Source organism: Dermochelys coriacea, chromosome 1, assembly GCF_009764565.3.
Source record: "Dermochelys coriacea isolate rDerCor1 chromosome 1, rDerCor1.pri.v4, whole genome shotgun sequence".
NCBI lineage: Eukaryota > Metazoa > Chordata > Testudines > Dermochelyidae > Dermochelys > Dermochelys coriacea.
In genome coordinates, this window is record NC_050068.2 from 264,695,955 (window position 1) to 264,723,909 (window position 27,955).

At 43.6% G+C, this 27,955-nt stretch overlaps 1 long non-coding RNA gene and 1 pseudogene across 1 annotated transcript; one reads left to right on the forward strand and one right to left on the reverse strand.

The window, feature by feature from the left end:
* LOC119857935 overlaps positions 1-25,438 on the reverse strand; it is a 72,576-nt pseudogene extending 47,138 nt beyond the window's left edge.
* LOC122455544 lies at positions 1,298-16,179 on the forward strand. The gene is made up of 3 exons (XR_006273789.1): positions 1,298-1,527; positions 13,493-13,495; positions 16,170-16,179. It is a non-coding gene; the product is annotated as an uncharacterized LOC122455544 (long non-coding RNA).
* Positions 25,439-27,955: the final 2,517 nt, after the last annotated feature.

Consider the following 27,955-nt stretch of genomic DNA (forward strand, 5'->3'; position numbering starts at 1 on the left):
ACTGTGCAGAGGTGGGAAAACTCAAATGTAAAGAGCGTGAAAGGGTCATGTGATCCTAAAAGATCTTCCTGGCAACTGGACTTAATATAGGGGACTGACATAGAGTAACAAATTGCTGTCTGCTCAGGAGGCAGCCCATGTTCCTGCGTTTGGGTCGCGCAGTTCTTCAGGACAACATCAAAATCACCAACCTGCAATCCATCTGGTGATGGTTACCTGCTTCAACATCTGCCGTTCCTGATCCCTTGGTGGCATGGTCCCTGAAGGCTCCCTAATCCCGGTTCCCTTTGCCTATGAGAGAAAGACAGAAGTAAGCTGACCCATCCAGCCTATGGTCATCTAATTGTAACATTGAGTTTATTTGTTTGGTAGCCCATTTATGTTAGTTAGGTCCAGGCTTCACACCCATTGTGTTTGGTAAACCACCAAGCTGTTTATATCTGTTTCATATCTGTTTCACCTTCCTTGTTAATAAATCCTTTCTTAATTCACCCTTCTAAATGGTTTAAGTATTCTGTTTTACTGCAACTATAGGTGATAGACCCTAATTTGGGGAAACCAAACTTGTTTTGAAAGCAGGGGTCCTTAAATGTCTCCCTTTTAGTTTTCTTTTGGTAACACGAGGGTTAATCTGGCACAAATGCATCTGAAACCTAGGGTCAGATTCCCTAGTACACTGTGGTCACATTGTGCTGCACTGCTGGCAGAATCTGGCTTTAAGGCTGGTGGTATCTGGCCCAGGGCACACTCACCCTAGTGTAAGGCAATCCTTCAGGAGCCTAGAGCTATTATAGCAGCTCTTCAGCCATGTGCACTGCCTTCTGCCAGCCTAAGAGGGAAAAATGGGCATGGCCAGGACAGCCTTTCCCTACCACTGATTCCCAGCTATGGTCTCTGGTGGATGTTTTCAGCCCAATATAAGATAGAGCAGTCCTGAGGCTACCCTGCCTTGGCACAGGGGGATGAGGTGTGACCCGGGATGCCTGGGTTAACCTGCACTGAAAATACCAAGATCAGGCCAGGCTGCAAAAAGGAGAGCAGATTCTCCCAAAACTGGTGGTTAACACTGAAGTTAGACTTGACAACCAGTCACAAACTGTGCTCCTGATCCCCCACACTGGTTATCAAGAAGCTGAAGAAAGAAAATCACACCACCCCCTTTACTGCATTTCAGTACTCTGACTCCCAGTCAGCACATGAGTCCAGTACAGTGAGAAGTTATTTAAAACTCTGCCAAAGGGTCAGCCACATTACCAGGCCAATATTAGTTTGGATCTTACCCAAAATATCACACTGCTAGCCAAACCTTTAGTATCTAAAACTAAAGGTTTATTATAAAAAACAAAGAAAGAACAAAAAGAGAGCTGTTAAATAGTAAAGCAATCAGATACATACAGAGACTTCAAAGTTCATATATCAGATTCTTAGCAGTGTTGGTGAGTTTGCTGGTTTGAAAGTTCCTCTGGAACACATCCACAGCTTGGATGGGTCTTCAGTCCTTTGTTCAGAGTTTCAGTTTGTAGAAAAGTTACTCCAGAGGTAAGAAGCAGGATCACCGTCCCCCTGTATGATTAACGAGGGGGTAGGGCAGACCTAGGAGAGAAGACCTTAAAAGACATAGACTCAGCGACCAAGGGGAGCTAGCAAACAGGGGACCTCAAACAGGGCAGTTTGAGAAGGAGTTTGTGGGAGGGAGACGTAATATAATCACTATGGTTAGGAAGGGCCGCATCGGCAGTGCCAAACAGCAGCTCCTGTCTCCTCCACCTGCACCTGTATCCAGACAGACAACCTAACCATGGATGCCTCTACCCAGATCCTGGTGTGGATTTGCAGAGACAAATTTCTCACTCACAGAAAGCCAGGCTGGGGGGACCATCCAGTGTGAAAGGTGCCTGCTGGTGGAATCTCTCAGGAAGCAGGTGGGAGAGCTACAGGAGGAAGTGGCTAGGCTGAGGAGCATCTGTGCCCCAAGGAATTCCTTGAGAGTATTCATATGGAGACATCCAAGGCCGAGAAAGCTATCCAGCTACAGAGAACTGCTGTCACACCACTGAGGAAAGAGGCTATGGCTTTGTCACAGGGAGGACACTGGCTGCTGGTTACTTCTGGCAGCAGGCAGTGCTCCGCCCTACTCCCAACCCACCCACCATGGTGATGGAAAACTGTTATGCTGCCCCAGCAATGAGCGATGAGGAATCACCCCCAAAGGTTGAAGGGGAGAAGCCATGTACCCCCAAGGCTGGGAGTATCTCAGCCACTACTCCCAGGAGGAAACATTGGGTAGTGGTGGTTGATGACTCTCTTCTGAGGGGGATGGAGGCACCCATCTGTTGCCCTGACATGGCATCCCGGGAGTTATGCTGCCTGCCAGGAGCCCATATTACAGAGGGATTGTCAAGGATCATCCGGCCCTCTGACTACTACTCCATGCTACTCATCCATGTGGGCACTAATGATACTGTGAGGTATGACTCTCAGCAGATCAGAAGTGACTACAGGGCTCTGGGAGTAAGGGTGAAGGAGTTGGGAGCTCAGGTGGTATTCTCTTTGATCCTTCTGGTCAAGGGTAGGGGCCCAGGCAGAGACAGATGCATCCTGGAGGTGAATGCCTGGCTGCTAGGATGGTGTTGCCAGGAGGGCTTCGGCTTCCTTGACCACAAGATGCTGTTCTGGGAAGAAGGAGAGAGGGGGTCCACCTATCGAGGAAGGGGAAGAGCATATCTGAATACAGACTGGCTAACCTAGTGAGGAGGGCTTTCATAGATACTAAGGTCAGAAGGGACCATTCTGATCATCTAGTCCAACCTCCTGCACAACACCGGCCACAGAATCTTACCCACCCACTCCTACGAAAAACCTCACCTATGTCTGAGCTATTGAAGTCCTCAAATCATGGTTTAAAGACTTCAAGGAGCAGAGAATCCTCCCTCAAGTGACCCATGCCCCCTGCTACAGAGGAAGGCGAAAAACCTCCAGGGCCTCTTCCAGTCTGCCCTGGAGAAAAATTCCTTCCCGACCCCAAATATAGTGATCAGCTAAACCATGAGCATATGGGCAAGATTCACCAGCCAGATACTACAGAAAATTCTTTCCTGGGTAACTCAGATCCCATCCATCGAATATCCCATCACAGGGCATTAGGCCTATTTACCACGAATATTTAAAGATCAATTAATTACCAAAATCACAGTATCCCATCATACCATCTCCTCCATAAACTTATCGAGTAGAATCTTAAAGCCAGATAGATCTTTTGCCCCCACTGCTTCCCTTGGAAGGCTATTCCAAACTTCACTCCTCTGATGGTTAGAAACCTTCGTCTAATTTCAAGTCTAAACTTCCTGGTGGCCAGTTTATATCCATTTGTTCTTGTGTCCACATTGGTGCTGAGCTGAAATAATTCCTCTCTCTTTCTGGTATTTATCCCTCTGATATATTTATAGAGAGCAATCATATCTCCCCTCAACCTTCTTTTAGTTAGGCTAAACAAGCCAAGCTCCTTGAGTCTCCTTTCATAAGACAAATTTTCCATTCCTTGAATCATCCTAGTAGCCCTTCTCTGTACCTGTTCCAATTTGAATTCATCCTTTTTAAACAGGGAGACCAGAACTGCACACAGTATTCCAGGTGAGGTCTCACCAGTGCCTTGTATAATGGTATTAAAACCTCCTTATCCCTACTGGAAATACCTCTCCTGATGCATCCCAAAACCGCATTAGCTTTAAATTAGGTTCGAAAGGGGCAAGTGACCAAAGCTCACAGGTAAGTCAAAAACATGGAGACCTGGGAGAAGGGTTGGAATTTGGAGGGAGCATGGGCTGTTATAGCAGGAGAGATAAGATAGAACTGAGGGGCGGGAGTCAAATCAGTATCTTATGTGTCTGTATAGTAATGCGGGAAGTATGGGGAATAAGCAGGAAAAACTCGAAATGCTAGTAAATAAATACAACTATGACATAGTTGGCATTACAGATAATACACCTGACTGGAATATTGGTATATTGGCTCAGGAAGGACAGTCAGGGAACCTAGGGAGGAGGCTTTGCCTTGTATATTAAAAATGTATGTACTTGGACTGAGGTTGAGATGGAAATAGGAGACAGACTTGTTGAAAGTCTCTGGGTAAGGATAAAAGGGGTAAAAAACAAGGGTGATGTTCTGGCAGGGGTCTACTACAGACCACCTAACCAGGAAGAAGAGGTGGATGATGCTTTTTTTAAACAATTAATAAAATCATCCAAAGCACAGAACTGGGTGGTGATGGGGAACTTCTACTCCTCAGACATCTGTTGGAAAATAATCCAACAAGTTTTTGGAAAAAACTATTCTACTGATAATCAGGATGGCCCATGTCCAACAGTTGACTCCCTGGTCACTCGATTACAGACCTAAAAGTCACAATACTACAACAAAAAACCTTCAAAAACGGACTCCAAAGCGAAACTGCTGAATTGGAATTAATTTGCAAACTGGACACCATTAAATTAGCTTGAATAAAGACTGGGAGTGGATGGGTCATTACACAAAGTAAAACTATTTCCCCATGCTTATTTTTCCCCCCTACTGTTACTCACATCTTCTTGTCAACTGTTGGAAATGGGCCATCCTGATTATCACTACAAAACTTTTTTTTTTGTCCTGCTGATAATAGCTCACTTTAACTGATTACTCTCGTTATAGTTGGTATGGCAACACCCATTTTTTCATGTTCTCTGTGTATATCTATATCTTCCTACTGTATTTTCCACCACATGCATCTGATGAAGTGGGTTTTAGCCCATGAACGCTTATTCTCAAATACATTTGTTAGTCTCTAAGGTGCCACAAGTACTCCTCATTCATTTTGCTGATACAGACTAACATGGCTACCACTCTGATACCGTTCCCAGAAAGTAGTTATCAGTGGTTCACAGTCATGCTGGAAGGGCATAATGAGTGGGGTCCTGCAGGGATCAGTTCTGTGTCCGGTTCTGTTCAATATCTTCATCAATGATTTAGATAATGGCATAGAGACTACACTTATAAAGTTTGAGGACGATACCAAACTGAAAGGGGTTGCAAGTGCTTTGGAGGATAGGATTATAATTCAAAATGATCTGGACAAACTGGAGAAATGGTCTGAAGTAAATGGGATGAAATTCAATAAGGATAAATGCAAAGTATTCCACTTAGGAAGGAGCAATCAGTTGCACACATACAAAATGGGAAATGACTGCCTAAGAAGGAGTACTGAGGAAAGAGATCTGGGGGTCATAGTGGACCACAAGCTAAATATGAGTCAATAGTGTAACACTGTTGAAAAAAAAGCGAATATCATTCTGGGATGTATTAGCAGGAGTGTTGTAAGCAAGACATGAGGAGTAAGTCTTCCACTCTACTCTGTGCTGATTAGGTCTCTACTGTAGTATTGTGTCCAGTTCTGGGTGCCGCATTTCAGGAAAGATGTGGACAAAGTGGAGAAAGTCCAGAGAAGAGCAACAAAAATTATTAAAGGTCTAGAAAACATGACCTATGAGGGAAGATTGAAAGAATTGGGCTTGTTTAGTCTGAAGAAGAGAAGACTGAGAGGAGACATGATAACAGTTTTCAAGTACATAAAAAGTTGTTACAAGGAGGAGGGGGAAAAATTGTTGTTCTTAACCTCTGAGGCTAGGACAAGAAGCAGTGGGCTTAAATTGTAGCAAGGGAGGTTTAGGTTGGACATTAGGAAAAACTTCCTAACTGTCAGGGTGGTTAAGCACTGGAGTAAGTTGCCTAGGGAGGTTGTGGAATCTCCATTATTGGAGATTTTTAAGAGCAGGTTAGACAATCACCTGTCAGGGATGGTCTAGATAATACTTAGCATAGACCCAGGCACCGACATCCCCTCTTGCTGTGGGTGCTTGACCCCCACTCTGCCCCTGCCCCTACTCTACCCCTTCCATGAGTCCCCGCCCCTGCCCCGCCTCTTCCATACAACATCAGGCTTCACCAGAAGTGAGGGAGTGCAAGGTGGTCAGATCATCTCTGTACAGATCAGCCACACCTCAACGCCTGCAATGGCTCTTGGCTTTGTTTCTACTCTGTCCTATTGTATATTATCCACAATACCTCATAGGGAAAACAGCCAAATTAGGAAATTAAAACAAAGCAAAGCACCCCGTCATCTGTTTGCCTACAAACTGGGGAAACAAGCACTTGGGTGAAATGGCTTTTTAGGACCCAAATGCAACTTGAGAGGTCTGCTATCCTGAAAGCACTTCTTGACACGTAGATACTAATGGAATTAGAATGGATGGTTAATTTCCTTCTTGATTTTGGTTCAAGTTTTATGTAAGGAATGAAAATTGCCGTTCAAAGACAGTGCTAGAAATATACAGGCCACTGAATGATTGTGTACTCTGGGTCACTAACATTTCCAGTAAACCATGCCATCTATGACACAATGATTTAGGTTTAATTTATGGAGCAGGCACCTCTGGAAAAGAACAAATCAGTTATATAAAGATATTGGTCCAAAGCTGATTTCAGTTATAACAGTGTAAATCTGGAATCATTCTGTTAACTTCATTGGGAGTTGTGGGTGCTCAGCATTTCTGAAAATCAGGGCACCCAACATGGAAAATATTCACCTAAATCTTAACTTTAAGGCAAGACACTATTCAGTGAAAGCAGGGCCAGCTGAAGAATTTACAGTTGACAAAATAGCCACCAGAGGGCTCCACTATAATTTCTTGACAGCAACAGAAATTCAGTAAGAATTACAAGTGGCTGAACTTAAAAGGAAAACCGCTCTATATCCCATCTAGCTTGTTCATGGTGCTCAGCAGTGCTTTAGAGACAGTTGGGATGTTTTCACATTTACTTTTACTTTAAACACTTGGCATTTTTGCTTGTTGCAATTTGGGTTCTTAGCAAGAGATGGGCCTGAACCCAAACCTTGGATCCAAACACCTCCAAATGCCATGGGAGTTCACAGTTCAGTGCTGGATCTGAATGTTGTTGTTTGAGTTGATTTCTGTCCTTAACTAAAGCCACAGCAGCAGTGAAACAAATTCTGTCACCTGAACAGGCTTAAAACATACTTTAAACTCAGTTTAACATCTACAGTAGTGTAACATCTATGTAGTGTACATCTACACTACAGCTGGGATCGATGCTCTGAGATCGATCCACTGGTGGTTGATTTAGTGAGTCTAGTGAAAACCCGCCAAATCAACAGCAGATTGCTCTCCAGTCGATCCCTGTACTCTACCCCTGACAAGAAGAGTAAGGTAAGTCAACGGGAGAGTTTCTCCTGTTGACCCCCCGCGGTGTAGACCCCGCGGTAACTTGACATAAGGTATATCGACTCCAGCTACGTTATTCACATAGCTGGAGTTGCACAGCATAGATCGACTTACCACGGTAGACATAGCCTAGGATGACTCTCTTTAAATCCTTTTTAAGATCGGCAGTGTGAACATCATTAGACTGGGATTAAACTGGGATTAAAAATACTTTTGTGGCCTAGGTCTCTGTATACTGAGAACCTAGAATATAGTTCTTACAGTTCTGACATGGTCTGGCATCATCTACACTGGACAGCCAAACCAAGTTTCCTAACTCAGGTACGGCACAGTGTAGATGGGGACACAAAATAAAATTTTAAACAGACCAGCTAACTATGGAATATTGAAGCTAGGCTGGAATAGGGCTACGCATCTGGGGAAGGGTGAGAAGAGAAGCATGTAGAATTCAGTTAAAAATAATTAATTGGAAATAAGGAGAGATACTATTACTAGGTCAATCGTCCAGATAAGTTTGATACCCAGTGTAGCTCAGGGGAATGCAGACATAACTGTAAACCAACTTGGTAGTTCTCTGATACATAGGGAACTCGGGCTGCTTGGCACCAGTTTGGTCCAAAGGAAAAATTTAGAGGAGCCCCAGGGCTGCTTTAAATAGCATTGATTCCAATGGCCCATAAGGGGCCATTCCAGAAATTGAGGCTAGCTATTCTAGTCTATGTAGGTTCTTATACGGTGCTCATCACCATAGTAGTTGCTGGAGCATTGCAACCCTCTGGCTATGCATCCTATGTGGGGGAAGATGAGAAAGAGTGGTGTAAAGCTGAATACATTGGTTATCTGCTGCCTGGCCAGTTCAGCTGGCTTCAAGGGTGATTCAGTTTCATCTATCGGATTGGACAATCTATGTCAATCTGTCAAATTTCACAAGCCCTGGATTCACTTTTACAAAAAAAAAATGGATATATAGACTTATGTATAACTTAATATATAACTATTTTGGTGATGTTGTTCCAGCTGAATGTTCTCAAGGGGTTGTTGCATGGCTGGGAAATCACCAAAATGGCCTATTCTTCAGTCTGAATAGGGCTGAACTGGATAATCAATAACAGAAACCACATTACAACACATGGTGCTGTGTAGGCAATGCCTCAGATTCCCCATAAATTTTCTCTTGTCTAAATAGGAGCAGTCATGCCCTCTCACCCCACAGCTTGGTTAGGTTATTTGTTACAGCTTTCCATTTTCTCTGTATGTGCAGGAGAAAAAGAATAATAAAACACTGCCATGCTGTTAGCACACCTGGCACTCTAGTTATTACTTTGGCAACACCATCACATTGCCTGTAATCTTATACGACAAATACTTCCAATCAAAAATATTTCTCTTAGGAAAACAATGCCCCCAGAAAACATTTTGGATATTGCTAGCTTTCAAGACATAATCCCACATACAGAGGTCAGTGATTTCCAGCACAAAACTTCAGTTTTGCTTAACAGTTCTGGTAAAAGGGTCCATACCATGCCTCAGCATCACAGTGCCACCACTGTGCCCTACACGGTACGCTTTTCTGACACAACTTTTTTCATTTACCCAGAAGGCTGTGAGTTCATATTTGGATTCCAAGGTCACGCACGTGTGATTTCCAAAGAAGAGGAGTTCTAGAAGGGCAAACATCACCTTCTCTTTGCTCATATGCAAGTTAAAGTTGCCATCTGATTCTCACCAGACACTGAGTTTGCCATCTTCAGTACAGTAGGAGAAGAGAATGATTTCCCATTCACCCAATAACTCAGAGGCTAGCCTGGTGGAGAGTGTAAATGCCAGGAGAATCAAGGGCTGCTTTGGAGATATTACAGCAAAACTGTTGTTTGATCAGTTGGGAAAACCCAAGTGTGAAGTTCTGTACCTTGGGGGAGCACCCCATAACCTTCCATATTCCTCATCTGTATGTAATTGTGATATTACATCTAAAGCATATCTTGTAAGGTATCAGGGGAAAGGTTACAATCTGCTGAAAGTCATTTCTCTGTCCATATATGTATATCATTAATGCATGTGAAGTTATGAGAATTGTGTTGTATGGTTGTCACTCAAACATGCTGTAAAGTGGGAAATCAGCCAGATATTAGCTCTCCAGAGGGAACAGAAAGGAAAATAACCAACTCCTGGGTGGGGTGTGAAACAACCCATCAACAGCCATTGTCCAGCAAGGAAGCTTCAATGCAATTACTCACCCACATGAGGCCACACCAGAGGAATTGCTCAACCTTGCTTGGAGAGACTCAGCAGTGCCCCCCAGACATGCCTGGACTTGTGTTTTGAAGGACATGGACTGAGGGTATAAAACAGATAGAGTGGACACATACTAGGCCTTTCTCCTACCTGCACCTATACTGCAAGCAACCAAGATACTGAGAAGAATACAAGACTCCAACAGAGGAGATTGGCCCAGGTTTAAGGAACAAACGTATATATTAAGGACTGCAGTATCCAATGGGGTGAGAAAAACTGCTTAATCTAGTTGCTGCTGAGTCTAATAGGGTTGAGAGTTTAGACTGCGTACTTATATTTTATTTTTTTTGGTAACTAACTCTGACTTTTTGCCTATCACTTAATATCACTCAAAATCTATCTTTTATAGTCAATACATTTGTTTACTTGTTTATCTTTACCAGTGAGTTGGTATGAAGTGTGGGGGCAAATAAGCTCGGGTTTGACAAAGGCTGGTGTATGTCCCCTTTCCATTGTTGAAGTGGTAAACCAATTAATAAATTAGCCGGAATATTCCTGAGGTACAGTGCTGGGAGCTGGGGGCAGGATTTGGCTGGTGCCTTTCTCTGTGTGAGTGATGAGTGGCTCCGGGAGCACTCATGACATCTAGCTGTGTGTGGGGCTCCACATGCTGTTGTGCTGAGCAATCAGAGTGCCTGGAGGGGTTTGCTGCTGGTCACTAGCAAGGCATTGTGAGAGACAGCCCAGGCTGAAGAGAATTAAGGGAGCACAGTGGTCCCAGAGTCCCAGGCTGCAGCCTGGAGGGATCCTTTCACACCACCAAGGCAGTGCCCTGAGACCTAAAAAAGAAAACACTAGTGAGTTCAATCAGAAAATATGGTTAAAAGGTCTCTTGTGGAAGTTATTTGAGGCCGACTGTAGGAGAAAAATAAAATTCTAGAACTATCAAGTCCAGTGTACAGCAGTAGTTATAACAACAATCAAGTGGTAAGGGGACATCTTGATGATTGAGAAAAGTACATAGAAGGAGAGACACTACAATTTAGCATCTACCTAAGTTGGTGTCACTGTCTCAAATAGGATTCTGTCCTCTGTTGGGAACTAGAAAAAGAAAGAACAGGAAATTCTGAGTTTCCCATAATAGGCACAGGATTCAAGCTTTTTCTTATGTGCTTCAGTATCATCTTTCAAATGGTCAATGCACAATAGGTTTTGTTGTTAAATAGGGTTAGATCTTATGGAAAAGGAACAGTTTAAATTATTGTTGTTTAAATTAGAATGGCCATGTAATGGCAGCATTGCCCCACAATTGCAAAAAGACTCCATGAGTCAATGATGATTATGAGATGGATTTAATATTCTGTCACTTGTGCACAGGTTGCTTCAAATCAGGATTGAGATGAAGCTGCAGACCTTGAGGTAGGAGCACCAGGGACTGCAGTAAACATCACACTATAGCATTTTTACATCTGCAGTCTAGGATTGTATTTGAAGGCAATATTCTCTCCTCCTCTCACAAGATGATTGCCAGTCTAGTTACTACTGTTGGTGGCAGCGTGACATTGGACCCCTGTTTGGAGCCATGGCAGCCTGCCAAATGCATTAAAATGCAGTTCTGCCCTGAAAGTATATGTATTAACATGACACTTACTCAGGTGATTTGCCCCTTTTTGAATCAAGTCATTAATTTAATGACTAAAACCAGGTTTCTTTTACAAATTTTTACTCCTTAACTGCCAAGTTCTGTAGATTGCACTGTGGTTTCCCAGGTGCCATTGAGGGATTGCTATGGGGTCATAAAAATTAAAAAATGGGCTAATTTTCTGGCTGACCCTTTATAATTGGTGATGATGTGAAAGAAAGGAAGAGTCCAGATTGATTCTCAGATCCCAGGTTGAGTTTGAAGTTTTGGAAATTTGGGGTGGGAGAGAGGATAGTGTTTTTACTTGTAAATTAAGTATATTTGCTCTGGAAATGGTGGAGAATGAAACCTGGAAGTCCATGATACCAGTTGCACGGTAACTGAGAGTATAAGTATATGTTACTGTTGCTGTCAATGGTGCTTCGTAATGAATATGCTGGAAAGGAGTGCTAAAGGCCAGTGTGATGTGTACTAATCTCCAGGAAAATTCATGACCCAAGAGCACCAGAACCTTTATAGAATATAGAAGTGGGGGTGGGCACCGGTGTGGTGCCAGAAACTGTGGGGCCAGAGAGCCATGCCCCCCACTTTTTAACATGGGCATAGTTAGGAGGGCAAGGGGTGGCATTGCTCCCCCTCAAACTGCAAGCCTTGTGTAAGGCGACTGTTGCCCCCTTACTAACATTCAGTGGGGGTGTTTTGGTTGCTAGCTCTCAGTACTCAAAGGGGAAGGGTCGATGGGGAATCAGGACCCTGAGACTGATAGTCCCCAGGAGCAATGGGGAGAGGCCAATGCTCCAAGTCAGCCTGAATGACAGGGCGGGCAGGCTAATCAGGGAGTCAGGAGGCCAGAGAGGTCCCATCCTCCGTGTGAGCTGGAATTGCCTGGGTCAGACAGAGTAGGGCTGAGCTAAGGAGAGAGCAGGGGCCCAAGCTGAGCTGGGGAGCAGAGCTGGGCCAGATCCAGAGAGAGCAGACCCTGTCCTGGGAGCAGAGCTGAAGCCCCAAAGCCAGAGGCACAACCCAGAGAGCGCAGACTTGCCCTGGGAGCAGAGCTGCAGCAACCAGAGCCAGAGGGGCCAGAGAAGCAGCCCAGGGAGCTGGAGACAGAGCAGCAGCCATGCTGAGGCAGAGTGGAGCTGGAGCTAAGACAGAGTGGAGCTGGAGCTGGGGCTGGAGCAGTCCGGAGCTGGAGCTGGGGCTGGAGCAGTCCAGAGCTGGGTGTCGTGAGCAGCTGGGGAGAGCAAGGGGGGACCCTGGGCAGTGGGCCCAGCACAGAGAGATGCCTCAGGCAGGAGGCTCTGCAGGCCAGACTTGAAGGGAGATTGGTAACCCCGACAGGGTGGGGACAACGCTGGGAAGAAGGGCCTTGCTACCTAGAGCCTGTGGCCACCACCAGAGCAAGTGTCCAACCCACAGCATCCCTGCAGCACAGCCAGGGCCTGAGAAGAAGGCCTGGTACTTACAAGGAACAGGCTGTGAACTGCCCTGACATTCCAGAGACACTCTTTGTGATGTTCCCTGCCACAGAGTGGGTTGATGCGTTTCCTTTAACCTTTCCCATTTCCCCTTATTCTTTTTAAAATTAATTGTTGATTAAATAACTTGCATTTGCTTCCAATTGTATGTAATAGTCAGTGGGTCAGAGAAGTGCCCAGTGCAGAGAGAGTACCCCAGAGTGGGGACACCCTAGCCCCTGTCCTAGGTGACTGCAGCAGGGTTGGGGGTCAAGCCCCCCAAAGGAATCCTGGGTCCAGCCTTGTTGGGGTTATGGGGACTCTGCCAGACAGGGGAGTGGAAGGAGAGTCCTCAAGGGCAGGGAGGCCACTGGGTAAAGGAAATGGGAGTGAGGACTCAGATCCTTTCGCTAGCCCACTTCACCGGGGTAGTGCAGAAGCCAGGAAAGTTCCCCACAATAGCGGGACTATTCCCCTGCTTACACTTGGGCAGGCGTGGCACTAAAGGTTTTAACTGTGTCTGTGTTGGTGCTAAATGGAGTTTTCAGTTGAGCTAACTGGATTGAAACCGCCATCCCCCACCCCTGTTTGTTTTTCCTAGAGAAGACAAAGGCATAGAGGCCCAGGGTAAAACACAGGGCAAGTAGCAGGGGGAGGTTGATTGGCTAGTACCTTAAATGGCCAGCTATTCCTCTGCCAACTATAAAACAGGCAGAGAGGATGACTGATTATTATCTTTTGCATGAGCCTGGCTGTAACACTTCCACTCTCCCTCACTCATTTTGGTGGCCAGATGGGAGCCAGAGGCAGCAATCTAATAGAGATAAGCACAGAACCCTTAGGAGTAACTGACTGCTTGCCAGAGCCAGGAAGGATAGTTTTGCTAGGGTGTTCCCCACCACAATTTAGTCTAGCATGGAGGGTTCCCCACAACAAGGATGCATATTTTATGCCTTCCTTGGAGGACTGATCAATTCGGTTATTTAAGGGATTTTACAGGAGTTTTCCAATACTTTTTATTCTCCGTCAAGCAGCTCTTGGAGGAGCTCCCAATTACTTGGTTAAGCTAGGGTCTGGCAACTTGAGGGCTAGTCGTTTGGTATTTTTCTCTTGCAGCAAGCTACGTGGCAGAAGGTCATGGGTGTATGTATGGGAAAGTGACACAGAACCAAGCAGCACATCCCTGGTGTGGGGAGCCCCACCAAGCAGGATCTCCCACATCTGGATTGCCCGGTTCTGTGCCAGTGCCAGGGATCATAGATTTGTGAGGTTGTTAGCCTCGTTGTAGTGACAATCTGACCTGAATAGGAGGTCACATGGTAGGCACTGGGAACTCAGCTAATGGAGCTGGTTACTGTGTCATGATTGACAGACCAGATATTCCCACCCCCCATGACCTTTGCATATCCAGTTAGCTAGAACTAAAGTGCTACCAGTAAAGGTGGTTGCAAATCTTTGCACCACAAATCTGCATAGCATCTTTGGTCTCAAGGAGTCTGGAGATAATACGTTAAATACAAGTGTGGCATTAACATGTGTGGGCATGGGACTAGTCTGCCTATAAGGGCTTTGCCAGCTCTAATTTCTATCTTGTAAAAAAACACCCACACATTTTTAGAGTTTTGAACTCTGTTTCTTGTTCTGTTTTATTTTTGTGCATATGTAGGAGAAATGAAACATTAGAACATCAGAAACCTCTTTGTTCACATTACAAACCACATCACTCCATGATCACATTTCCCGTACACTTATATGATAATGATTGCCAATCAAAAATATTTCCATTGAGAAATGAATGGTCGAGGTAAACATCCTCGATAATGGAGGGTGATAAGACATGGTCTCACATATAAAGGTTGCTCATTTCTCCCACAAAGCTTTGGGCTTTCTGAAAGCTGCCAAAGAAAGAGTCCGGATCTTGCCCCAACATGACAATGCCCTGTGGTTGGATTCTATGCTCTGGTCTCAACACTTTTCTTACACTCCTTTTACCATTTACCCAAAAGGCTGTGAAACCAGATCTGGAGTCCCAGGTCACACACATATGATTCCCAAAGGCGTTGAGTGTTGGGAGAGTGAAGTGCACCCCAGGACCACTCAGGTAGAAGCTGAAGGCGCCGTTAAACTCTTGCCACACGTTAAGTTGATCATAGTCCTTGGTGTGGTAGGCGAAAAGAATGATTTCCTGATTGGCTGGCAACTCTGAGGCCACCTTCATGCAAAGTGTGAATGCTCCAAGACTCATAGGCAGATCTGGGGACAGGACAACATAGCTAGTGTTTGTTTCCTCTGGGAAAATAAAGGCTTTTTAAGGAGACCTAGGACAGAAATCATAGCTAGTTATAATCACACCATCCTACAGCAACTGTAATTCCGATGAAGTGAGCTGTAGCTCACGAAAGCTTATGCTCTAATAAATTTGTTAGTCTCTAAGGTGCCACAAGTACTCCTTTTCTTTTTGCGAATACAGACTAACACGGCTGCTACTCTGAAACCTGTAATTCTCTCATCACTTGACTCTCTGTGAGGAATGAATGGGTTTGAGTCAGAATAGGATCAGGAAAGAAGACAGGATGTAGCTTAGGCAAAAGTAATAAAGAATCTTCCACAAACATGTGTCCATCTTTCAAACCAAGTGTGTGATAACAGTTGAAGAGAATGAAATTCATTCTTCAGTGTGAGATTTCATTCACTTGCCTTCACAGTACTTGTGCTGAACGTTAGAGTGGTTTGGGTAATTATTGCCAAATGGGGAGTCACACCGGGGAGGGTTGTGTGATCATGCTCAGTCGCAATAAGTGACGCAATAAATTGACGTGTTCTGTGGTGGCTTGACTTTGATGAGATCACCCATTAAAAAAGTTACACACTCAAGTATCTTAGGGAGAGGAACGAGAGAGTCCAGGGCATGGGCAGCGAGTCCTATGGGTCTGTGGTGCCTGGGCACCAGGAATATTCCTACCCCGGGGCCCGGCTCCAGAAATGTTTGGGGCCAGGTGTCTCCCTCGGCCCCTCCTTCTGCCCCCGGCCCCATCCCCCACGCGTCCCCCTTCAGATTACTTGCACTGCAAGAGACTACAGGAAAGAATATTCTTTGTTTTCTATACTTCCCTTTCTCTACTTTGTGCATTTGACACACTTTGTATATTATTAGGCTAGAGGATGGGTGGAACCTGGTTAACACTGGTGGGTCTGATAGCTGCCTTTCATCTGGGATAAAGTTAGCAGTTAAGCTACTTTTTGGAGTAAGATAACTGAAACAAGAGGGACCACTGACCAAACCACAGAACACATGCAAGGCTGGTCAGAAGTTGAGCTATGTGGTTGGAGGGGTTTCACTGGTGACTGAATGTCAATGCAGCTGGCTGGCTGTTGTTTGGTGGAAGTGTGCTTGTCTGTGGGCAGAAGCAGCCAGAAGCAGAAGCAGGCAGAGAAGGCAGCAGAAGCAGAAAGCCAAAGAGACAGCAAGTGGAGCACATCTAACAAGGCCCTGAGAGAAAGCCTATAGGGAGAACTTTTTGGGCAGAAGTGCTGGCTGGAAACAGGTTTGGAACCGAGAGCAAGGCAACTGCCTCCTGCTATTTAATTCCTACTGTGTTCTGGGAAACAGGACTTTGTGGACATTGCTTGTAAATAAACATGATTGCTCCAAGAAAATACCTGACTCCATAATCAATTTATCTTCCTAATGTCAGCAACACATGAAATTCTAAATATTGGCTAACCACTTGGATCAAAAGGGGTAACAATACCATGAATTTCATGCTCCTCTGTACAATCAGGCCATTTCCTCTACACACAAAAAGAAGGGAGAGAAAAACATTTTAAAAATAAGAAAATTAGATTGTAAAATCTAGTTATTTTTAATTCATGATTTGAAATCGACTGGATCTCAAGTTGATGGCATCCCTTTAATATCTAATAAATTCTATACTGAGTGGCTATGTCTGTTAATAATAATACATATATATATTTAATCTACACATAGACCTTTGAAGATGGAAGGCACTAGATAAATGCTAATTATTATATTATCGCTGTGGCAGGAAGATAGAATATTATCTAACTGGTTCTTTCTTTCTTTAACTGTTAAGATCCAAAAAAAGTTGCAAAATTCATAGAGTGAGAAGTGTTGAAGGCATAGCCGGATGAAGATTTTATCAAAGGTGAAATCAAGCCAGTGTCATATATGGGCAAAGTTCTGGAGGTGACAAAAGGCTGATTTACAGTCCAAGGAAGATGTGAGAAAAGAGAAGGAAAGATCATGGTTAAAGATGAAATCAAGATTAGAGGGTCCACCATGGAGGCAAAGGGAGAAGACGGAACTGGGTTTGATGGTTCTCCTTTTTCCCCAATAGAATTACTTCTTGTTCTGGGGACATTTAGCTAAAAAAATCGATGTGAAGCAACGGAAATTGAACCAGGCTTGTTGCCTGTCACATCATATTTCATCTCACTTATAAGATTCCAACTTACCTTCACTGAGGATTTTTGGTCCAGAGTTTCACTGAGCATGAGGTAAGAATGAAAATGAAAGCAAAACTAAACAAAACATTCAGTTTCCATTCTGAGTGAAATAAACTACTGCTGTCCAGAGGATGACAATTCCATTTTGCAGTAACTTTTGAGGTCTCTTAATTTGTTTTCATTCCAATGTGGAATGAAAAAAGAACCCTTTTGAATGTGTTCACTAATCAGATTTGTGTGACACATCCATTTTCAGATTGAATATCTGAACTTTTCAATTTGAGTCAGTCTATCTCTGGTCAGAAGGAATCAGAGAGCCCTGGACAAACCAACCAAACAATCAACCTTCCGATGCTAGCTGTGAAATTCCATCCAAGACCATAGGTTCATACTTGAGGCTGCTAGCCCTTCCTGTGCTTTTATGACCATGGCTACACTTCTCTTTTTAGCACACTAGCTCAATAAGGCCTGGTGTGGATGTGTCTCCTCAAGCTGGAATTTATACCTTCTAGCTTCAGCGTAGACACACCGTTTGTTCAAGGTTAGCGCAGACCCAGCCTGGCTCCACGTGATGCCTCTTCCTATTGACTGTCAGCCTAGCCAGCAGCTCTCACAGGTGACAAGAGGACCAGCAAACCCAGCTAAATTTTTAAACCCACAAACTATCTTCATTCAGTAACAATGCCAGGCAATTCAAAATGCTAGTAATGTTCTTTACTCTGGAATTTTCAAAAGAGCCCAAGGCAGTGAGTCATCCAAAGCCCACTAGAATTCTGTCCCCTGGCTTCTTTGAAAATCCCTTAGGAGACAAAAACAGTTTCAGGATTGTTAGCACCATTTTAGCATTTAAGTTTCCAAGGTCATTTTGCCAGGAGTTTTTATGCTGGAAAAACTATACGCCCAAGTTTAGTTTCTTTGTTAAATGGACATCAACAACTTGAAAATTGACATATTTGTCTGAAATTTTGTGTGTTACTTTAGTAACAAGAAACACCTAAAATTATCTGTCCCCCTACCCACCCCAAGTCCCCTCGAGTTTGTTTACACTGGGCTTGGTCTAGCACTATTTAAGTCGAGGAGAGTTTTGTCACTGACTTCAGTGACAGTAAGCACAGGCCCCTTATACATTTGACAGCATTTTGTGTATAGTTAATTTCAGAGTTCCTTTATAGATTCAGTTAGTCAGTTTCTCCCTTTCTGGAAAAACTTCTAAAACATCTGTAAACATCCACAGGGAAGCAGAAAAAAATAAAAAGTAATAAACGGTTGTCTTTCAGAAACTAGAGTACTGTATTTTAAAAGGAGTATGTTAACAAAAGATCGAGTCGACTGTCCCTTTTAGGGGATGTAAAGACGGGGGTGAAAGAATATTAAACAAACAAAAATTCCCCAAAGTAGACACCAAACTAAAACCCAAGAATAAGGTACATAAAACAAAGAAAGGCAAGGAAAAAGTTGGAAGGAAACAGAGAAAGAAAAAGAGGCAAACTATTCTTTAAAAATGTAAGAAAACATTCATACCAGTTGTTTACACAGTTCCAGGCATCTCACAAACTATGTTTACCACCTCAGTGGTCACAGTCAAATTGGAGACTTCATTCACAAACCTCATCAAAACTCTTTTTGCAGCAGAAAAGGCTTTTCCCCAGAAGTCTCTCCTCTTTTGAGTGACATAAATTGAACATTGCTGGTGTGTGTCCAATACACCACACACTTGAGTATATTTAATTCCTGTGATCAGAAAGCGGTGGTGCATATACATACACCTATGTAGATCCGATTCTCTCCAGCAAATGGCAGCCATGTATCTGAACACAAGGCAGTGCGTTCCACTGAGATGATATCCTACTCACCAGAAGAATTTACTGGTAGACCAAACACTTGGACTTCACACAATGTGAGGTATTTTTCTCTGCCTGGGATGGTCACAGTCACGTACCACCCTTGCATTCCTTTACAGTCAAATGAGCGTGTTTCCCCAAGGCCCATGGAGTCGATTATGGCACATCTTGAAATGAACCAGATTAATAGTAATTATTATTATCCTTTAACAACAACAATTTGGATCACAGAGGGAAAAAAGAATAAAGAATACAAAGTGTCGCCATAATTCAAAAAAATATAAAAATGTAATCATCATCTCATTTTCCCTCAGTTATTTGTTAAATAATGAATCATTATTTGAGCAGAACACAAGCAAACTATTTACTCTAGTGCTGCTTTAGCAGTGCTATAGATGGGGTTGAATCTATAAGATTGACATGAGGATCTGTAGTGCCAAATACTGCCACCTTTGTTCACATTGCATCATACCTCACTCCCCTAGTAGTCTCCAGGTAACACTCTGAAGACTGGCAGAGTCTGATACTGAATCATTGTAAATGTGCAACTGTCTTTAAATCGATATTGTAGATTCCTTTAGTCAGTGTCCCATGGGAAAGTGGTTCCAACAAAGAAACTGTGAAAGACTAAGTAAGGGCCCAGTCTTGCTTTGGGAGCCACTAGCATGGACCTCTGTGCTCACACACAGTACCATTGCCACCAGTGGGACTCGGCATGAATGCTGGGGTTTGTGCTGTTCACTCCCAGTGCAGCATCAAGGGTCTTAAGAGAACAGAAAGGTGATCACATAATTAATGGCAAGAGAGATGAGGAAAATGCTTTTAGCCTCTAAAACTCCATCTACAACATGTTTGACTGAAACAATTTTAAAACATGTTAAAAACAGAGAGACCGACACACAAGTTGTATGAATGGAGATACTTGTGCTGACCAATGGGAACAGTGAATAGCTTCGTTAAAACCATTACGAACAACAAAACCATTTGAGGTCTGTTCTAATAATTTCCACTCCATTCTCTCCTATGCGCTCTAGCAGTTTCATTGAGACCATCAGGCCATACCTGGGATTGGTTGTGCCATCTCTCCTCAGCGAATTCCCAATTCGGATTTCAGCCCCGTTTATCCGCTCTTCACAACAGTCGCCTCGATTGATGATTTTTATGCTGAACACTTCAAACCTTGCTCTCAGATCCACTGTCCACCACGGATTAATATCTAAGCCAGTGTGGCTGCATTTTCCTTGCATGTAATCACTGGATGGGGACGCATCAATGGCATTGCCAGGGTGTCCATATTCGTTAAAGGTGCTGGACTGGGATGCTACACCTTCAAGTGCCACATTAGGAACTGCAGGAAATAATCATAGAATCATAGAATCATAGAATATCAGGGTTGGAAGGGACCCCAGAAGGTCATCTAGTCCAACCCCCTGCTCAAAGCAGGACCAAGTCCCAGTTAAATCATCCTAGCCAGGGCTTTGTCAAGCCTGACCTTAAAAACCTCTAAGGAAGGAGATTCTACCACCTCCCTAGGTAACGCATTCCAGTGTTTCACCACCCTCTTAGTGAAAAAGTTTTTCCTAATATCCAATCTAAACCTCCCCCATTGCAACTTGAGACCATTACTCCTCGTTCTGTCATCTGCTAAGACCATTACTCCTCGTTCTGTCATCTGCTAGACCATTACTCCTCGTTCTGTCATCTGCTATACCATCAGGAATACCCTGTCTTACTGCAGGTGATCTTAAAGTTTCAAATGACAAACCCCGTTTGCACTGGCAGAGAGGGCCTAACATCTGAAAGAATAGCTGGCAACATTGCAAAACTCTTTTCAGGGAAACATTTTAGATAGGAGAAGGTCTTGTTGGTAGGGGAGTGCATCCCATTGTCTGCATTTGGGAGCTAAGAGTGTCTTACAGGATTATGATCAAATCTGTCAATGATCAATGGAAAAAACAGTTGGCATGAAAGAGTGCTCAGTGGGACAGATTCATGGTTGATGTGAGTGGGTCAACACACTGGTTCTGTAGCTGCTTTTGGCAGTGGTGGACTTGGCCTGCTAATAGGAATCCTTCTCAATAAAATGATCAGATGATGAGGAAAGGGGAAATAAAAGTAAAGAATAATCTTTAACTAGCACTTATCTTCATCTGCAGACAGTCCCTTCAGGGCTAAGCATAAGCAGTAGGGAAAGGCTACTTAACATGGTTGTATAGTGGCCTTTTCACTGTATTTGCAAACAAAATGTTCAATTTCTATTTAAATACCCTATTTGAAAATTGGACAACTCCCGTATTGTGGGAGATGGAAAGATTCTGAGGGGATTAAACTCATCTGAGTACCAATATCCTCCAATCAGAATTGTGACCAATGAGTCTTATGTGGCAAAACAAATATTTAAAGGTCCTCTGACTGAGAAAGTGGGAAGAAAGATCAATAATGAGAGAGGAACTGCATAAAGTCAGAATTCCCTGTCCATGCAGAGTCCCGCTGAATTCAACATGGCTCTGCAGGCAGAGGCAGATTAAGGTTTCATGGGGCAATGGGCCAGAGCAATTGGGGGGCCCCTTCCCAAGCCTTCCACCCATGGTCCCACCCCATTCTTCCCCCCCCGCCCCCACTGCGGCCCTGCAACCGTTTGCTCCTTTCTGTCCCCTCCACCACCACCCCTCCCCCTCTGTGGCCCCAAGCCCAGAGAAGCTCTGTCCCTGCTATCAGGGCCCTGGGGCTACAGCAGGGAGCCAGAGCTCCTCCGGTCCCAGGGTCGCATCAGGGTCCGGGTTTTGGGACTTCCCCCACTACCTTGGCACTTCTGCCAAGGAGCGGGGTCGGGGCACAGGGGCTTCCCTGACCGGCACTTCTGCCAGGACTATGGGCTTCCGGCACCCCGCGACAGACCACCGGTGGGGGAAGGGCACCCCAACTGGCTGGGGCTCCAGGGCACAGGCCCTGTCAGCCCATTGTCTCATCTGCCACTGTCTTCAGGGCTATGCCTACACATAACACATGGCAGAATCGGTGCCAAGTCTGTAAAGTCTCAAAGTGAAGCTGTTTCATGACCCACCCATTCCAATAAGTTATTGGAGTATATTGGGGACAACTTTTTGCTTCAGAAAGTGGAAGAAGTAACTAGGGAGACAGTCATTTTAGATTTGATTCAGATCAACAGGAAGAAATGGGTAGCAAATCTGAAGGTGGAAGGCAATTTGGGTGAAAGAGATCATGAAATGACACTTTTCATGATTGTAAGGAAAGGAAGGAGTGAGGGCAGCAGAATAAGAACAATGGACTTCAGAAAAGCAGACTATAAAAACTCAGAGAGCTGGTAGGCAAGGTCCCATGGGAAGAAACTCTAAGGGAAAAAGGAGTTCAGGAGAGCTGGATGTTTCCCAAAGAGACCATATCAAATGCACAATTGCAAACTACCCTGATGCAAAGGAAAGATTGGAAGAGGCTAATATGGCTCCATTGTAATGACCTGGAAATCAAGAAAGAATCCTACAGAAAGTGGAAACATGGATGAATTATTGAGGAGTACAAAAGACTAACACACACATGTTGGGACAAAATCAGCATTGTTCAGGCATAAAATAAGGTACCCCTAGCAATAGATATAAAAAGTAATAAGAAGAACTTCTTTAAATACATTAGGAGCAAGGGAAAGATGATGGAAAGTATAGGTCCTCTACTTAAGAGGAAAAAAAGAGATAATGATTGAGGACATCAGGAAGGCCGAGATGTTTAATGCCTATTTTGCTTCAGTCTTCACTTAGAAGGTTAATGGTGACAGATACTCAACACAATTAATATTAAAAACAAAGGGGAAGGAACAGGTTACAGAATACGTAGATAAGTTGGCTATCTTCAAGTGAGCAGGGCCTGATAAAATTCATCCTAGGGTACGTTAGGAACTACCTGAAGCAATCTCAGAACCGTTAGCAGTTATCTTCAAGAACTCACAGAGGATGGGTGAGGTTCCCGAAGATTGGAGAAGGGCAAGTATAGTACCTCTCTTTAAATAAGGGAACAAAGAGGACCAGGGGAATTATAGACCAGTCAGCCTAACTTCGATACCTGGGAACATATTGGAACAAATGATTAAACAAGCCCCTAGAGGATAACAGGAATATGAGAAATAGCCAGCATGGATTTGTCAAGAACAAATCATGCCAAACCAATCTAATATCGTTCTTTTACAAGGTTATTGGCATGGTGGATGGAGGGAAACAGTAAATGTGATATATCTGAATTTTAGTAAGGCTTTGGCACAATCCTACATTAAATTCTCATAAACAAACTAGGGAAATGTGGTCTACATGAAATTATTATAAGGTGGGTGCACAACTGGTTGAAAGCCCATACTCAAAGTGTATCAATAGTTTGCTGTCAGACTAGAAGATCATATCTAGTGAGGTCCTGCAGGGCTCAGTCCTGGGTCTGGTACTGTTCAATATTTTCATCAATGACTTGGATAATGGAGTGGAGAGTATGCTTATAAAATTTGCAGATGATACCAAGCTGGGAAGGTTGCAAACACTTCGGAGGACACAGTTAGAATTCCCAAATGAGTTCTGAAAATTGTAGAATAGGTCTGAATTCAACATACTGAAATTAAATAAACACAAGTGCCAAGTACTAGATTTAGGAAGGAAAAATCAAATGCCCAAGTACAACATGGGGACTAAGTGACTAAGTGGTAGTAATGCCGAAAAGGATCTGGGGCTTATAGTGGATTACAAATTGAATAGGAGTCAACAGTATGATGCAGTTGTGAAAAAGGAAAACATCATTCTGGGTTATATTAACAGGAGTGTTGTATGTAAGACATGGGTGGATGGTAACTGTCCTGTTCCACAGGGCACTGGTGAGGCCTCAGTTGGGATACTGTGTCCCATTCTGGGTGCCACACTTGAGAAAAGATGTGGAGAAATTGGAGAGAGTCCAGAGTGTGATATTGCTTTAACTTGAAGACCACACAGGTTTAAATGCAAACAAGAACAAACTTTATTCCAAGGGTCTTATTGGCACCTCCTCTAGGTTTCTCTTCCACATGACCCCCATCAGGGCCCCTCTGCTCCTTCCTCCAGCTCCATTCCCTTATTTCTTAAAGGAGCCACACCTCATAAGCAGCCATTCCCAAATACTACACAGAGGAGAGCAACAAAAATGATAAAATATTTAGAAAACCTGACTTTTAGGAAAGGTTAAAAAAATTGGGTATCTTTAGTCATGAAAAAAGAAGATTGAAGGAGGAATGTGATAGCAGTCCTCTAATCTGTTAAGAGGTGTTATAAAGAGAACTGTGATCAATTGTCCTCCTTGTCCACTGAAGGAAGTAATAATGGGCTTTATCTGCAGCAAGGGAGATTGCGGTTAGATAGTAGGAAGAACTTTCTGACTGTAATGGTAGTTAAGCTATGGAATAGGCTTCTGAGGGAGGTTTTGGAATCCCCATCACTGGAGGTTTTTAGAATAGGTTGGATAGACGCCTCTCAGGGATGGTCTCGATTTACTTGGTCATGCGTCAGCACAGAGGGCGGGACTTGATGACTTCTCAAGGTCCCTTCCAGACCTACATTTCTATGATTGTATAGTTATAAACTGAAATTGTAAATGATCATAAATGTGAACAATACAGAAACGCTGCCAGTAACACACTCAGATTTTTTTTTTCTTATCTGTTTTAAACTTTTAGAATTGTCTTGTTTTTGAAAAAAAAAAAAAGGAACTAAATCTAGGGCTTCTGAAAATGGAGGGATTGAGAGGGCTGGTAACAGCCGGACATAGTGCATTTGAAGTAATGCACTATGCCAGCTTTGTCCACGCAAAATTTGCTCCTAAAGGCTCAGCTGTAGGACACTTCCTATTCCAGTCTCTAGTCACTATACAGCTCTGCCACTGTACCTCGGTCTATGTATATTTATTTATCTAATTTTATCTAAGACCGCCTCCTTCCCCCCAGTAAATGTAGTCCCAGATTCTTGGCTCTGGCTGAGCTGAGCTGAGCTGGGAGCTGACTTGGTATGGAAGAAAAATGGTGGTGGTATGCCACCTCTGTGGCTCCCCAATTCTGAAGCAAGCCAGGAGCCAGGTCAACCCCTGATGTAAGTTAGAGCAGTCTAAAGGGGGCTCTAATTTACATCTGGCTGCCCACAGCTGCAGGAAACCATTCTGACAACCAGGAATAGCTGAAATGCAACAACAGGGTGCTTCACCAAAGTGCACAGCAAATCTTTCATGATTAGAAGATACTATGAGAATGTCTTAAAATGAGTCCTGAATTAATGAATCTTCTCTAGGATAACATGAGATGATGAGTTTACTCTGAGTCCTGTGGAAGGGAAAGCACAGAGCTGCACCACCCCAGGAAGTCACTATAACTCAAAGACACTGCTCTGAGTCACCTTTCCTCCTGATCTCCTGTTTCACACAGGGTTAGAGGCATAGGGAGCATACTTGTCAGGCCCTTGCCAGACACAACATACTCGCCATTTCCTCTGCAGCCAGTTCTCCCAGCTGGGGCATGTTGGGAATGGTGGGGGGAGTCATGGCTCTGCCTAGGCCCCCTCAGCACTCACTTGTTAGTGGAGGGGAGAAATGGAGTTTCAGACAGCCCCTGCTCCCCACACCCACCCCTTTGCCCAGACTCAGATAGGTCCTGCATGGTTGTACAGAGGAGTGTGTGGGATGGGGTGTGGAGGCAGGGAGGGTTATGTCCCCTTGCTTTGTTGAATGGCTGTGCAGTCCACATTTACAATTCAGCCTTTAGCGAGACTTGGCCATTCTCTATGGTTTCTGTTGAATTTGTTTTTCACAGAGTTCAAGGGGAACTATATTACATAAATGACCAGTCAATATCCATCAGAAGACACAGTAATTAGTTACAGATTAAATAGGATGAAGGAGTGGTGTTTGTCTTGGGGTTCTGTAGAAATAACCAAATCCAATACACAAACATACCTTCTTGACTTTGAGACCTGACACCACCTGCTGAATCATAGTTTTTCTTTTCTACTGGAGAAGAGAAATGGACATTAATTACCAATTACTGCAGGAAAATTGGGCCTCCATTTCTACTGTAAGGGCAAAATACTCTGATAAGATCCACAGTGTCACTGTCAGACTTGTGGCAGAAATAGAGATTTTTCTTCCCACTTGGAAGCACTTGTCTATTTTTGGATGTCCCAAAAGTCAATTAGCACCAGCTGGATACCAAATGCATTAAAAATCAAATATTTTTGGAATAGGGATCGAGGTTAGGTGAAAAGTTCTTTGTTTTCATTTTGCTTTATCATACTCTATAGGGCTGATCTACACTAAAGATGTAAGTCTACCTAAGTTACATTACTTCAGTTATCAGAGTGGTAGCCGTGTTAGTCTGTATCAGCAAAAAAAGCTGAGGAGCCAAAAGTACTCCTCGTTTTTTTTTTTACTTCAGTTATGCAAGTTATGTGACTGAAGTTGACATAACTTAAGTCAACTTACAAGTGCGCTGTGTCAACAGGAGACGCTCTCCCACCAATTTACCTTACGCTTCTTGGGGAGGTGGAGTACAGAATTCCACTGGAGAACACTCTCCCATTGATTTAGTAGTTCTTCACCAGACCCACTAAATCGACACCACTGCATTGATCACGGCAGTGCTGATTTAGGTGTAAGTATAGACATGTCCATACTTGGAATCCTTTATATAAACAAAAATTAACACCATGTTTGGTACAGAAGACAATCTATAAGCTTTTGTATCAGGCTGTTAAGTGCAGTTATTGAGTATGCCTCCCTTAGTGCTTTTGGAAGTGTTATGGGCATAGGGCTTGATTTTCGGAGGTACTGAGCACCCTCAACATTAATTGAGGCCAATGGGTGCTGTGGTCCTCAGTACCTCTGAACATCCATCCCCTAATACCTCCCTCTATCAGCACTTGGATGCTACAGATGCGAAAACCCACCTATTCCTCAGTGCACCACTGACTCTTAGACCCAAAGTTTAACTCTAAAATTACAACGTTTATTGTATCAGTGCAAAGCTGAGTAAATCAGCAGTCCTGGCTGAAAGAGAACATTAGCAGACCCTTAGGTGGCTGTTATTGACATATATACTTTTTTTTTTACTTAAAAGAGAGCCAAAGGAAAGAACAAAAGCAGAAGTTCAATACAGAGAACCAGGGGAGTACATTGCATTTGCAAAACAGCCAACTAGACAGTGCATTTTTCATTACCAACATAAACATTACGTCAATTGGCTCCAAAAGTAAGTAATGTCTGGCACAGACAGTTGTGTGTAAATACAACTAATAGCAACATATGATTTAAAGTTAAGGACCAGGCTATGATGCCCTTGCATTGACTAGAATCTTACACCATGAATAGTTCCCTTGAAGTCAGTGGGCTCCTTGTAGAGTACCAGACTAGTGTGAGGAAGGTAATCAGTCTGGCCCGAAGCGATTAAACAAACTGAGGTCCAGATCTAGGAGTTGTACGTAAACAGGTATGTAATGTTAACATGGGCACAGTCCCATGGAGACATGGCTTGAAGTTATACCCATGCTTTAGTATCATTCTAAATTGACACTTCAAAGATTTCAAGTAAGAAATAACCACTTCTAACAATTACTTGTGTGTTGAAAATTAGGTCTCTGTTGCCTTGCAAATGGAGAGATCTCAAGCTAAAGTTAGCTGGAAATGTTTGGTGATTTTCTTCTGGGTTAGACACTGTCTGTACTCAGTCATGCTCAATCATCATACAAGGCTGGTCTATATTTCGGTTGAGCAATTACGTTCCTACCCCCACAGGCTCAGTTTAGGGGAGGACAGACTAGCAAATAAGCAGCATTATACAGAACGTTAGAGATTACTAAACCTTCTGTTCCCTTTTGTTGTTCAGTTACTGAAGAGGAAAGACTCCACACTCTGGATCACACTGTGACATTGCACCCCATATTCTTCATAGTTGTATGATTATAACATAATTATGATACATTTTGTACAAGATATGTCTTGTCAGGGTCTATGGAAAAGTTATAATGTGCTGAATATGATTAT